The following is a 15008-nucleotide window of genomic DNA, read 5'->3' as shown; positions in this document are numbered from 1 at the left end:
TGCCAGCTGTTTAAAAAAAAATTCATAGATGCAAATAAATTTCTAATTGGTGGAATCTTAGTGTGTATAAAAGTGAAATTTTAAAAAGATTATACAGTGAAGGGAAGAGATTAATATTTGTGCACAATTTGCATCATGAACCTCAGTCCCTCCTGTGAATGTACCTACAGGATCATCTTCCCTAAGGAGTTTCTCAAATATTAGTGTACATAAGAATCACCTAGGTGACTCGTCAAAAATTTAAACTCCTGGACTCTACCCCAGATATATTGAATCAAAAGTTTTGAGATGGAGCCAGGAAGCTGAATTTTAACAAGCATCCCAAGTAATTCTGATGTAGGTAGTCTTTGAATCTCCCTTTGAGAAAAACTACCCAAACTATCTCTGATTTTTGGAAGCTTTTTTTTTGTGAAACCACACATTTTCTCAAAATTCAAAGTTCTTTTTTTTTTAAATTTGTTTTGTCAACATGAGCCCAATGGCAGTGGTTGTGAGGTCTAAGGCATTAAAGGTAGCTGTTTACTTATAAGTTAGCTGTTTATAAGTCAGGAAATGCCTGTGCTTCTAAAGGCAAAACAATATAGTATGAGAACAATGACAGATAAAGGACCACAAATGTAGTAATAGCTTACATTTGTATTCTTCAGAACTATCATTCCATTTGAGACTGACCTTGAGGCTCTGTAAGCAGGAAGTGAAAGCTACGGCAGAGTTGAAGGCATACTCAACAGGCACACAACAAACCCCACTGGCAAAGACTGGAAGGTTTATTGGTTTTAGCGGGCTAAGAACATTTCTGTACAATTAGTTTACCACTAAGCTAATCAAACAGAGACTTAAGGGCCCTCCTATGACAAAGAACACAGACTTCACAGGATTCATTCAGGAAAGCCACTAAAGAAACAACAGCAACAACAATAGGGACAAGAATCTCATTTCAGAGCTGCCATAGTATGTTATTTCAAATTCCCAGTTTTCAACAAAAAAAGTACAAGACATGCAAAGAATAAGAAAAAGAAGCAGTCGATAGGAGCTGTCACTGAGGGATCCCAAATATTGGACTTACCTTACAAAGATTTTAAATCAGCTATGTTAAATATGTTCAAAGTAAAGAAAACCTATCCAAATAACTAAAGGAAAGGACAAGAGTGCTGTTTCACTAAATAGAGAATATTAGTAATAAGACAGAAATATTCTTGAAAAGAAAAAAACAGAAATTCTGGAGTTGAAAAGTATAATAACTGAAAAGAAAAACGCATCAGAGGCTTAAAAGAAGTTTTGAGGAGGTAGAAAAAAGCAACAAACTTGAGGACAGGTCCATTGAAATTATCCAATCTGAGAAAAATAAAGAAAAAAGGATGATTTTAAAAATGGTCAGGGCCTCAGAGACCTGTGAGGCACCATCACAAGCATAATGAGAGCTGCAGAAAGGAGGAGAGAAGGAAGATCAAAAAAGAATATTTGAAGAAATAACTGCCAAAAACTTCCCAAATTTGATTTAAAACAAATCATATTCATTTAAAAACATGAACCTGCATTTCTAAGAAGTTCAAGGAACTACAAATAAGATAAATTCAGAGACCCACACCCAGACAGATCATAATCAAACTGTTGAAAGCCAAAGACAGAGAATCTTGAAAGCAGCAAGAAAAAAGCAAATTATCATATACACCAAAAAAAAATCTTTGAAACATGATCAGCTGATTTCTCATCAGAAATCATGGAGGCCAGAAGGGAATAGGATGACATATTCAAAACACAGAAATAAGAAGACTGTCAACCAAGAATCCTATATGCATCAAAGTTATCCTTCAGAAATGAAGGAAAAAAATAAAATATTCCCAGCTAAACAAAAACTGAGAGACCTGGCCTAAAAATAAATACTAAAGTGAGTCTTTCAGGGTGAAATGAAGGATAATAACTGAACTCATATTTAAAAGATAAAGAGCACATATAAAGTTTACAACATAAGTTACCATAAAAGACAGTATAAATGTATTTTTGTTGGCAGCTTTTTTTCTCCTATCTGATTTAAAAGACAAAAAGCAATAATTATAAATCTCGGTTGATCAGCACACAATGTATAAACACGTAATTTGTATGACAATAATAGTACAGAGGAGGAGAGTGGGGATGAAACTATATAGAAGCAAAGTTTTTATATACTATTGAAATTCAATTGGTATTAATCCAAACTAAATTAAGACGTCACAGGGCAACAACTAAGAAAATAACAACAACAAAAAAAAATGTAGTAAATGAAACAATGACAACAAAAAGAATTAAAAAGCTATGTTAGAAAACACATATTTGACACAAAAGAAAACATTAATGAAGGAACAGGAAAAAAATGCATATGTCATATAGAAAACAAATAGACAAATGGCATATATAAATCCTACCTTACCAAAAATTATACTAAATATAAATATATACTCCAATAAAAAGGCAGAGATTGGCATTGTAGATAAAACAACATAATCCAACTATATGATGTCTACAAGAGACACAAATAGGTTGAAATTTTAAAGGATGGAAATTTTAAAGGATCTCTCTACAAGAGACATAAATAGGTTGAAATTTTAAAGGATGGAAAAAGATATACCATGAAAACTGTAACTGAAAGACAGATGAAATGGCTATACTAATATCAGACAAAACAGAATTTAAGACAAAAATTGTTACTAGAGAGAAAGAAAGATATTTTCTAATGATAACTGGGTTTATCCATCAAGAAGATATAGTAATCATAAACATATACTGACCAATAGAGCCCCAAAATACATGCAGTACCAAAAACTGACAGTATTGAAGGGAAAAATAGGCAATTCAATAATAATAGTTGGAGGCATCAATACTTCTCTTTCAATAATAGTAAAACAACTAGACCGAAGATCAACAAAAAACAGAAGACTTGAACAACATTATAAACCAACTAGATACAAGAGACATCTATGAACACTCCATCCAACAATAGCAAAATACACATTCTTTTCAAGTACACATAGAATATTCTCTAGGATAGACCATATGTAGGCAATAAAATAAATCTCAATAAATTTAAAAACATTAAAGTCATACAAAGTAAGTTCTCTCACCACAATGCAATGAAATTAGAAATAAATAATAAAATAAAATTTTGGAAATTCACAAATTTGTGGAAATTAAGTAATACGCTCCTAAATAACCAATAAGGTAAAGAAGAAATCACTAGAGCAAATTAGAAAACATTTTGAAATTAATAAAAACAAAATTACAACATACCAAAATTTATGTGATGCAGCTAAAGCAATGTTTTGAGGGAAATTTATAGCTGTAAATGCCTACATTAAAAAAAGATCTCACCTGGCACAGTAGCTCATGCCTGTAATCCCAACACTAGAGAAACTGAGGTGGGAGCACCACTTGAACCCAGGAGTTCAGGAGCAGCCTGGGCAACACAGTGAGATCCTGTCTCTACAAAAAATAAACAAAATTAGCCAGGCATGATGGCATGCACCTGTAGTCCTAACTACTCAGGAGGCTGAGGTAGGAGGATTGCTTAAGCCCAGGAGATGTAGGCTGCAGTGAGCTGAAATTGCGCCATTGCACTCCAGCCTGGGGGACAGAGTGAGACTATCTCAAAACAAAAATAAAACCAAAAAGATCTCAAATCAGTATCCTAACTCTCCACCCTAAAAAACTAGAAAAAGAAGAGCACACTAAGGAAAGAGATTACAAAACTAGGGTGGAAATACATAAAATGAAAAATTAAAAATTGAGAAAGTAAACAAAACCAAAATTTGGCTATGCCTGTAATCCCAGCACTTTGGGAGGCTGAAGCAGATGGATCACTTGAGGCCAGCAGTTCAAGACCAGCCTGGCCAACAGAGGGAAACCCCATCTCTAATCTCTACTAAAAATACAAAAAATTAGCCAGGCATGGTGGCACATGTCTGTAATCCCAGCTACTCAGGAGGCTGAGGCACAAAGATTGTTGGAACCTGGGAGGCGGAGGTTGCAGTGAGCCAAGATGGCACCACTGCACTCCAGCATGGGCAATGCAGCAAGATTTTGTCTCCAAAAAAACAAAACAACAACAACAAAAATCAGAAATGAAACAGAGGCTATTACTAACAATCTTAGAGAAATATAGAGAAGCTTAAGAGAACACAGTGAAAAATTACATGCCAACAAATTAGATAAAACAGATAAAATGGCATACACCTAGAAATATAAAACTCCAAGACAACTGAGTCAAGAAGAAACAGAAAATCTGAACACATCTATAACAAGTAAAGAAACTGATTTAGTAATTAACTTAGTAAAAACGCACCACAAAGAAAAGTCCATGACCAGATGGCTTCACTGGTAAATTGAACCAAATGTTTAAGGAAGAATTAACAATCCTTCATAGACTCTTCAAAACAACAACAACAAAAAACAGAAAATGAAGGGACCTTTGTACTTCTTTCTATGAGGCCAGTAATTACCCTGATATGAAAAACCAAAGATACCACAAGAAAAGGAAAATACATACTATTCCTTATGAATAGATATGCAAAATTCCTCAGCAAAATATTAGCAAACTGAATTCAGCAACATTTGAAAAGGGTTGTACGTCATGATCCAGTGGGATTTATCTCAGGAATGCAAGACTGTTTCAACATATTAAAATCAATTAATACAACATGCCATATCAACAGAATAAAGGTCAGAAACCACCTGATCATCTCAAAGATGCAGAAAAAGTATTTGACACAATGCATTTGCTACTCATCAACAACCCTCTGAGCTAAATATAAAAGGTATTATTAACCACACTAAATGAGTAAAAAAATCTGAAGCTCAGAGTTAAGTAACTAGCCTGAGGCTATTACTCAGTTGTAACCAAGCTTTAACATAAATGCTGTTACCCAAACTTTATATATTAAATACTACTGCTCAGAAAAGTTAGCAGTCCTTAGTTTTCTAGACATGCATCTTAATTTTGTGGACAGTTAAGCTAGAGTTACTAGATGTACTGTCAATTTGAAATAAAAAACAATCTTTCCAATTTAGCACCAACATATGCTCTTTTGGAAACAAAGTTGATTCTTAATTGAAGGAGATTGGATTGGCTACATGGCTGACTCAGTGGCTTCATCCTACCTGCCTCTCACAGAAGCTGCTTAAATGCTGGAGAGAGAGTGTAAATTGGGGAGAAACTATTTTCTCAGACTCACAGGAGCTGGCCTTAGAACAGCTTCTGTGCCAGGGAAACGTGTGGTCCCTTTTAAATCACTGCAAATATACTCAAGACCCATCTCCTCCTCTGCTCCTTGCTTGTAATGGGCAGGATCCCAGTGGGCAAGAAGAGTAACAGGAAGGAGGTGGCAGCTGGCCCAGGGTTCTCCTGCTTCCTCTGCATGTGCCAGGAATGAGGTAAGTAGTGCACACATCACCAAATCGCCTTTCCTTCTCCATGGGGCTCTCAGGCTAAATTTAAAGTGCCAAGAATTCTGAAATGAGAAGAGAAAGAGGGTAGGGAAAATGATGAGGTCTGGGTTGACAGTAACAAGCGGTACTCAAGGACTCCAAAGAGTGGGGGTCTGGTAGCAAGCCCAGAGCTCCACAGCTGAGTTTGCAAGAAAATGTTCTATGGTCCAGGTGTTCCACTCCCTTGGAAGATGATTAGAGACTTCAGGCAGAATTAGAAGAGAAAGTGGGAATGAAAGACAGCTCAGCAGCAGTGTCAGAGACCTGCCATTAGCTGTTTTATGTCCTTGTTCTTAAACACTTGTTCCACTGTCGTAGGAGAAAGTCAGATAGAGAAGAGGAAAGCAGTATTATTAAGGTTTGCCTCCCTACAGCACACACATTAAATTGACAAAATGAAACCACAAAAATCTTACAGGAAAAGACCTGTAGTTGCTTGACAGAACAAATCAAGCAACCAAAAACAAATTAGGTCTTTTTGATAAAAAGACAAGCATACACATATACATAGATGGTGGTAAAGATGGAAGTTCCATGCAGTGTTAAGGAATAATTTATACTGTTAAAATCCACAAGGAGGCATTAGATTCCAATTTTTTCAAAGTCATACATGCAAACTTTGAAATTAACCGGCTTTCTGGGTTTAGAGAGCAATGAATCTGGCTCTCTGAAAAGGAACACAAAAAGCATGAGCTCATAGCACCAGATGGCATCACACAATGGGGGGAAGAAACATGCAGAGGATTGAAAAGAACAAGTTGTGGTTTATATTTAGTGATTAATTAGCTTCTTAAAGGGCCAAGTAGAGCCACTTTAATGATGATATAAACCATAGAATAAGACATATAAGTATGTTGCACAGGGGGTTAGAAATGGAGCTTTTGCCTGGTGAATTTCTGTTGTTTCCAATACTGAGTTCCAAGCTAAGTCAGAGAAACCCCTACTCAAGGTTAAATGAGGGAGAAACACGAAAGATGCTATAAACAGTCATTACTATCAATCAATAATGAGGCGGGCAGTATACATGATGGTTAAAGACCTTGCAGTCAGACAGACTTGGGTTTGAGTCCTAGTTGTCTGACTTGTGGCAAATTACTGAAGCTCGCTGAGCCTTGGTTCCCTCGTCTGTAAAAGAGGGGAAATAATGGCAGACACCTCACTGAGTTATGGTGAGGAATGAAAGAGGTAATTCAGGACTTAGCATAGGACGTGTGGCCCACTGTAAGCACTGGATAATGTCAGCCTTGGATTATGAGTTCTCTCATGGCACCCGCCCAATTTGCCATACAGAACCACTGCCACACACCAGGAGTCTGCACCTTAAATGGTCATCAGAGATTAACCCAAATGTACAGAGAAGTAACCAGACACACAGCAACAGCTTCCTGAACAATGGCCCGACCAACAGTTCTCATGTTTCCTCTCCATTCTCGCCGCTTCAGAACAAGACTCCCATCACCTCACTCCTGAAGAATTTGCTAACTGACCTCCTTGCTCAACCCTCAACCTACCCTGCATGCCACTGCTAGATAAATCTGCTGTATGAAGTTTTGGGGCCTCTGGAGTCTCAGTTGTCCATCAGTAAAATGCAATATGAGAACCTTTAGCCAGGCGCGGTGGCTCACGCCTGTAATCCCAGCACTTTGGGAGGCCGAGGCGGGTGGATCACGAGGTCAGGAGATCGAGACCATCCTGGCTAACACGGTGAAACCCCGTCTCTACTGAAAATACAAAAAATTAGCCGGGTGTAGTGGTGGGCGCCTGTAGTCCCAGCTACTCGGAGGCTGAGGCAGGAGAACGGCGTGAACCCGGGAGGCGGAGCTTGCAATGAGCCGAGATCCGGCCACTGCACTCCAGCCTGGGCGACAAAGCGAGACTCCATCTCAAAAAAAAAAAAAAAAAAGAAAGAAAGAAAGAAAAAAGAAAACCTTTAAGACGTTTGTTACATCTACCTGCCTTTTACAGTATCATTAACTTAATATGTGGCTTTAAATTGATTACTATAAGCAAGAAACAATTTCACTTGCCATGATATAATTATGTATTTGTTTTAAAATTATGTATGTATTTTAAAATAAAGTGTCTGATACACATAAGTACTATATAATTGTTTATTTAAATGTTTTAATGCTTTGCCATTGTGTCAACTTCCATACTGACAAACAGAAGATGCGAAAATCACACACAATCCCTCAGAACATAAGACTGGGGTTTTCATTGTCTGACTCTGTCCAGGAACATACAAGTAGGTTCCCCCTGAGTCATATTCAGACTCTAGACCCCTATCATCTATCCCCACCTCCAACTTCACTTACACTTACCTGTGACTGTTCCCAGGGGCTACGTCCCTCCCTCCCCAAATTGTCCCCTGGCAATATCATGCCCATCTCTGTGACCATCCTAGCCTATATCACTAACTTTAGAGCAGTCCAAAAACCACTCATCCCTCCAGGCTCACTGCCTTCGAAAAGCCTTCCCCAAATACTGCAGACCACATAGCTCACTCTCTTTGCTGGCTCTATGTTGACGTTAGAGACTGAGCCTCACCATCTCACTCTGATTACTCAGTCTTTGTCACTACCTAATAGATCAGAAAGTCTGCCTCTTCATTAATGTCCCAAGTTTCTTAAGCAGGGAGGCTGTGACTTTTTCTGGATATACAACATTTAAGAGAGATGTCTGAAACAGTTGATGACAATAGCAGTGTAACTAATGCTTAAGGTTCTCTAGCAGAAAGAGTTAATAACAGGCTATACCATTTCCTAAACATTTCAAAGGCAACTTGGAATTCTTCAGCTGGCCCTTGAGCAGAAAAATAAAGAATTATTTCCCCAGCACACGTCTCAGTTTGAAAAGAAAAGTCAATCGTGGGGTCATAAGACAGGGTAGCAACCATGTTCTGGTCGGAGATTTAATTTCAGAGCAAAGCAGGGGCTAAAGCAGACAAAAGAAAATGCTTTCCTTATCACCTCCTGTATTGGGTGTAAACAGTTAAACTTGTTAAAATAAATAAACTAAATACAGTAAGTTTAGGAGCTTAACACTGACTTTTAGAGCCTTAAATGACTAACCCAGTCCCAAAGGCAAAGTTCTTGAGGACAAACCTTTCATCAAGTCTACAGAACTGAAAGGAGAAAGATACGAATTAGTAAATCTAAGCAGCTCTGTCTGGTAGAAATATGATGCAAGTCGTAAGAATTTTAAATGTTCTAATGGTCATATTTAAAAATTGGCGAGATTAATTTTAATATTTTTAAATTTAACATGCAATCAATACTTTGAAAGTTGCTAATGAGATATTTTATATACTTTTTCATAGTAAGTCTTCAAAATCTAAATCTGATATTTTCTACTTATAGCACATCTCTTTTCAGACAAGCATCATTTCAAATGCTCAATAGTCTCATGTGGCTTCCATCCTAGAGAGGGGAGGTTACCAGATGAAAATGAGTAAGACTCCAACCTAAGTAAAGGCAACTGGCAGCAAGAATGTTTGATATAGAAAGGGCCTGAAAGGTGAGAGGTTATTCTTTGTTTAGATCCTCTGTCTACCACATACTATATCTGGTTCTGCCATAATTGTTTCTTATTATTAATGGAGACTCAACTTCTTGGTAACTAAGACATTTTATTTGTGTTCACTCTATATTCTCTCTGGAGCAAGACAGGCTGGATTTGCATTTTGGCTTCACTATTCACTATCTGTGAGCCCCTGGCAAGCTATTTAACCTCTCTGAGCACCAATACGTAGACAATGACAGTTCATCTGTCTCAAAGGAGGATTAAATGAAATAATAATATAATATTATTAGTGTTAGCTTTAATAATAATAATAATTATTATTATTATTATTGCTACTTTATTTATCTGAACAAATCCAGGCAAGACTTAAAGGCAAGACTCAGGTGAGTTCCTTGAACTGCAAACACATGATCTGTAGGGGCCAAAGAGGGAGAGTCCAACGACAAGTCAGACAGATTCAACCCATTTCAGAAACAGTAAACATCATCACAGAAGTTAAAAAAAAAAAGGTGGCTGAGGAGTAAACCAGAAATAATAGTGTTCAAAAAGGCATGATCTTGTGCAAAAGTGGAATCTGTCATTGGGTTAGACTGACCACTGGCTTGCTGAATTAATTTTTAAATCTCCTTTAATGTAGTTATTATATTGTATCTATAATTAAAAGTAATATAGTAGTAATAAAAGTAATAGAGCAGTCACACAATCTCATATTATTGTCACAAGGATCAAATGAGATAATACATATAAACTGTCCTAACACAGTGCCTAGCCCATAATTGATGCTTAATAACTGTTAGTGTCCATCTAGTCCCTCTCCCCTCCCCCTTTACAGGCAGGACCAGTAAAGTGTGACCTAGGGACTATAGTACTTGTAATTTCATCCTCATCTCCAGCATTTAGGAGAAAAAAAAGTGGCCAACTATCAATCACTGTCTTTTTTTCTCCAATTTTTCTTATTGTGGTAAAATACATATAACATAAAATCTACCATCTTAACCATTTTTATTGTGTATATATTTCAGGTATAAAACTTGATGATTTAATACCTGTATATACTGTGAAATAATCACCACAATTAAGCTAATTAATATATCCATCACACCACATAGTTACCCTTTGTGGGTGTGTGTAGTGAGAACCCTTAAGTTGCACCCTCTTAGCAAATTTCAAGTCTATAATACAATATTGTTATCTATCCACCATGCTGTAAATAAATCCCCAGAATCTATGCATCTTGCATAGCTGAAACTTTGTACTCCTTGACCAACATCTATCTTCCCATTCCCCCTGCCCCTGGTTATCACCATTCTACCCTCTGGCAACCACCATTCTATTCTCTGCTTTTATAAATCTGAATATTTTAGATTCCACATATAAGTGAGATCATGCAGTATTTATCTTTCTGTAACTGGCTAATTTCACTTAGCATGTCTTCCAGGTTCATTCATGTCACATATGACAGCATTTCCTTCTTTTTAAGGCTGAATAATATTCTATTATATACATATATATGTATATATATGTATTTTTTAGCCAAGAAACAACATAAATAATATTCCATTATATATGTATATATGCTTTAGCCAAGAAGCAACCTAAAGGTCTATCTACAGAAGAATGGATAAAGGAAATTTTTTATGTACACATATATAAAACATTTATATAGATATATTAAACATTTTCTTTATCCTTTCATCTGTAGATGGACCTTTAGGTTGCTTCTTGGCTATTGTGAATATTTGGCTACTGTGAATAATGCTGTAAAGAATACGGGAGTGTAGACATTTATTCGAGATCCTGATTTTAACCCCCTTGGATAAATACCCAGAAGTGGGATTGCCAGGTCATATGTTAGTTTTATTTTTAATTTTTTAAGGAACCTCCATATTGTTTTCTATAATGGTTGTACCAATTTATATTCGCACTAACAGTGTACCAGGGTTCTCTTTTCTCCATATGCTTGCCAACACTTTTGTTTTGTTTTGGTTTGTTTTAACAACAGGCACTCTAAAAAGTATTCTTAGTTGCCAGGTTTTTTTCTTTCAGCACTTTGAATATATTGCCCCATGCTTTCCTGGTCTACAGGAGTCTGCTAAGAAATCCATTGGTAGTCTTATAAGGATTCCCTTGTACGTAATGAGTTGATTCCCTTTTGCTGCTTTCAAAATTCTCTTTGTCTTTGACTTCCAACAGTTAGATTATGATATGTCTCAGTGAAGATCTCTTGATGTTCAGCCTATTAAGGGTTCTTTGAGCATTGTGGATCTGGATGTTCACTGCCCTCCTCAGATTTGGGAAGTTTTCTGTCACTATTTCTTTAAATAAGATTTCTGTCCCTTTCTTCTTTCTTTGCTCCTTCTGGAATTTTGTCTGATACTGTCCCATATGTCACAGATACATTCTTCATTTTTTCATTCTTTTGTTTGTTTCTCCCTCTTACTGAATCACTTCAATTGATCTGTTTTCAAGTTCACCAATTCTTTCTTCTGTTTGAGTCTGCTATTGAGGCTCTCTATAGAATTTTCAGTTTAGCCACTGTATCTTCAGCTTCAGAATTTCTGTTTGGTTCTTTGTATGATTTTTATCTCTACTGAACTTATTGTAGAGTATTATCAGTATTGTATTACTGATTTCATTTAGTTGTCTCTGTTCTCTTGTAGTTTACTGAGCTTCTTTAAGACAACTATTTTGAATTCTCTATCAGGCAATTCATAGATATTCACCTCTTTGGGGCCAGCTACTGAGACTTTATTTTTTTCCTTTATTAGTGTTAAGTTTCCTCGATGCTTCATTCTCCTTGAAGGCTTGTGTTGCTGTTTTCACATTTGAAGAAGCAGTCTCCTCCTCCTGTCTTTACTGACTGGTATAGGGAGAGAATGATGTTCATATCTATGGACACACTTGCCCCACTTCTTTCGTCCCCTCTTGCAGGCAGTGGGGGGCATCTTAGTATTGTTGGCCTTCTCTCAATTCCACTTTAGGGCACTGGCCTTTGCTTAATCAACACTTCAGGTCACTGCCCTTTATTTTCCCCAGGGCAGTGTCCTGTAGTGTTCACATTTGTACACCTTCTCTGCATCCCAGAGTTGAGCTAAGTGCTGATATTCACGTGCTGTCTGAAACAGCATGTACACACCATCTCAGAAGCTTGTGTATACCATCTTTTGCGGGGGCACATGACAGCCAGTTGTGGGGGCACATGACTGCAGATGAGGCATCCCATGGGGTTCATGGGTGGGCCCCTTGGTGGAGTTCACAGGCAGTTAATAGGATCTATGGCCATATGTTGAGATCTATGCAATGGTTTTTGTGAGCTCCTGCCTCTTTTCCCTGCTCCTAGCTTCCCCTGGACTATTCAAACATGCCAATCCCCTTAGTGATCTAGGGGCAGGGCAAGGCAGAAATGAGCATCTTGGACAACGTCCTGTGAGGCTGTGGAAATCAGATAGTCACTACACTCTCTCTTTACCCCACTGGATAAATCATAGGCCAAGGTGGACTCTCTTTGCATTGAGCTGTGCCACCTTGAGATAGGTGTGACATAAGTAAAGTGAAACTGTTCTTATTATCCTCTTCAAAGTATCTATTCTCAGATTTTTTTCTCAAATGGGGTTCTAGAATCTCTCCATTGGACTCCTTAGTTACCACAGGGGTATTCTTACCATGGATAATTGTCAAAATCAATGTTTTTGTGTGACTTTGAGGGTTGGAACCTCCTATACTTTCATTTGCTGACATCACTGTTTCTTAACCAATTTTAAGTGTACAGTTCTGTGGATTAAATACATTCATATTGTGGTGCACCCATCACCACCATCCAGCTCCAGAGCTCTTTTCATCTCGAAAACAAAAACTCTGTACCCATTAAACAAAAACTCCTTATTGGCTCCTCTCCAGCTCCTAGCAACCACCATTCTGTTTCCATGTCAGTCATTACCTTTTGCATTCAAAAGTCAATCCTTTTATTTACTCTTTCTTTCACTCATTCAACAAACATTTATTTAGCACATGCCTTTTAGACAGAAGATCTACTTTCTGAGTCTAGAGTATGGTGCCATAAAAACTAAAACCTAACAAAATGAAACTAAACTAGAACTCTGAAATGGGAAGGGAGAAGGGGAGGAAGAGATCTCCTATTTGCCACATGATGATCCATAAACATTAATGGCTTTAGCAATTTCCCAAATACTTAGAAAAGAGCAACTTACTGGAGAAAGGCTGCACATTTTAGCATGGGTTGGCAGTGTTCCAGAGCAAATTATCCTTAAAAACAATACACTGTTGGTCCCTTCCAGGTGTCTTGATAGAATCCTTCATATTGAGCTACACTTTCAAAAGTTTATTTCCTTTATGAAAATGAACTCTGGATCAAGCTGAATTGACTAATCACTACTGTATACGGTGAATAGGAAAGTGGCATTTGGTACAGCTAATTTATAAAAATATAGACAAGGGCAATAGCTCTGCTCAGAGTGTGAAAAAAATTAAACATATTTGCTACCATGAAGAATGTTTTCATGTCCCCTTCACCAGATGGGCTGCGGGATTTATGATGGGATATGTTATAGATACATATCAAGATAAATGGAAACTAGGAGCCCCTTTCAAGCTGGACTCAGGATCTACAGAGAGAATCTGATCTATAGCTGGCTTGTTAATTGATAGAGTTGTATTTCTGAATTTTTATAGATTATTGAAATCAATTTCAAAAAAAATATTGAACTGATTATGAACAATATTTTCAGCTTTGTCTAAGCAATAATCAAGGTTAAGCAATGATAAGCAAAACTGAAAAGTCTGAATTGCATTTCCTTTTACTTTTTCAGCACACCCTCTTACAGTTAGATAGCATGGTAAGTACCAGAGTCAAAGAATGAAAGGGGCAATAAAGTGTACAAATTAGATGTGTTTTAAATTAGATGCTCCATCAAGAGCTGAGGATGGCACTCACCACCTTCCAGTGGCAAGAACCTCATGATAGGAAGAAGCCAAATCCCAAAGCCATTAGTGGCAGCAGCAGGAAGTGACAGTCAGGGCAGGGCCCTCTGTCTTTAGCAGCTTTTATCGCTATTTCCCATGTGTCTGGTTCCTCCAACAGCTCCACAGGCATCTCTAAATCACGACCTAAGTCTGTAGCCAGATAAGCACACTTTTGAGACCACCAGAATTGCTTTAGTGTAGTTCTAGGAAAATGATAATCATGCTTTTATTGATTATATAGCATGTTATGCTTTGTTCAAAGTGCCTTCTCATACATCCTTGTTAGTTACCTAAGGCAGACATTCTTCTCTTTTACAAATAAGGAAAACAAGGCATAGAGCGCTTAAATGACCTGCCAAAGGCCACATAATTAAACACACTGATACTAACTTACTAAAACTGTACTATATGTCAGGTTCTGTGCTGAGAGCCTTACTCACATTTCCCTCATCTGATGGGTTCTATTGTTACCTCTGTTTTACAGAGGAGGAAATCGAGACTGAGAGAAGTTAAATAATCTGCCTATAGTCCCACAGCTAACAAGTGACATAGATGGGACTGAATTTGCACCTGCCTCCAAAATCAGTTCTTAGATATCTAAACAGACTGTGTCAGATAAGAATTACTATGACTACATCTGATCATGCCCAGTTAACCCTTTCAAGTGAACAGGGATAGAGCAGGCAGGCCTCTGTTGACACATGGCATTGCTTTCTCATATCAATCTGTACATTTCTATCCCCTTTGCTTTCACACTGATACCTTGAGGCTGCCTTCTACCCACACTGAAACAGAAACAGACTCAAGGAAACTCCTGTATCAAGCTCTGCAAAGAAAAGCTCCTTTCCCTGCTTGGTTTTCAGGTGCCTGAACACCTAACTGGAGCTGAGGAAAACCCCAAAAAGGGGCACAGAAGTGACTAGGAAGCAAGAAAAAGGTGCAGGAAAGTGGGGGCATGAAGGGAAGGGACTCCAGCTCTCTGTAACCTCAAAGCCCTAGACATGCATGAGCCCCAGATCAGGGATGGGAGTTAGGGGTTCAATACCTGA

At 37.6% G+C, this 15008-nt stretch overlaps 1 protein-coding gene across 1 annotated transcript in view; it reads right to left on the bottom strand.

Annotated features, from left to right (window-relative positions):
- TMEM178A (transmembrane protein 178A) overlaps positions 1-15008 on the bottom strand; it is a 51648-nt gene that overhangs the window by 14172 nt on the left and 22468 nt on the right. The gene's annotated exons all lie outside the window — the stretch shown is intronic.

This window comes from Chlorocebus sabaeus, chromosome 14 (assembly GCF_047675955.1).
Source record: "Chlorocebus sabaeus isolate Y175 chromosome 14, mChlSab1.0.hap1, whole genome shotgun sequence".
NCBI classification, from domain to species: Eukaryota; Metazoa; Chordata; class Mammalia; order Primates; family Cercopithecidae; genus Chlorocebus; species Chlorocebus sabaeus.
This window is presented reverse-complemented; position numbering and strand designations above follow the sequence as displayed.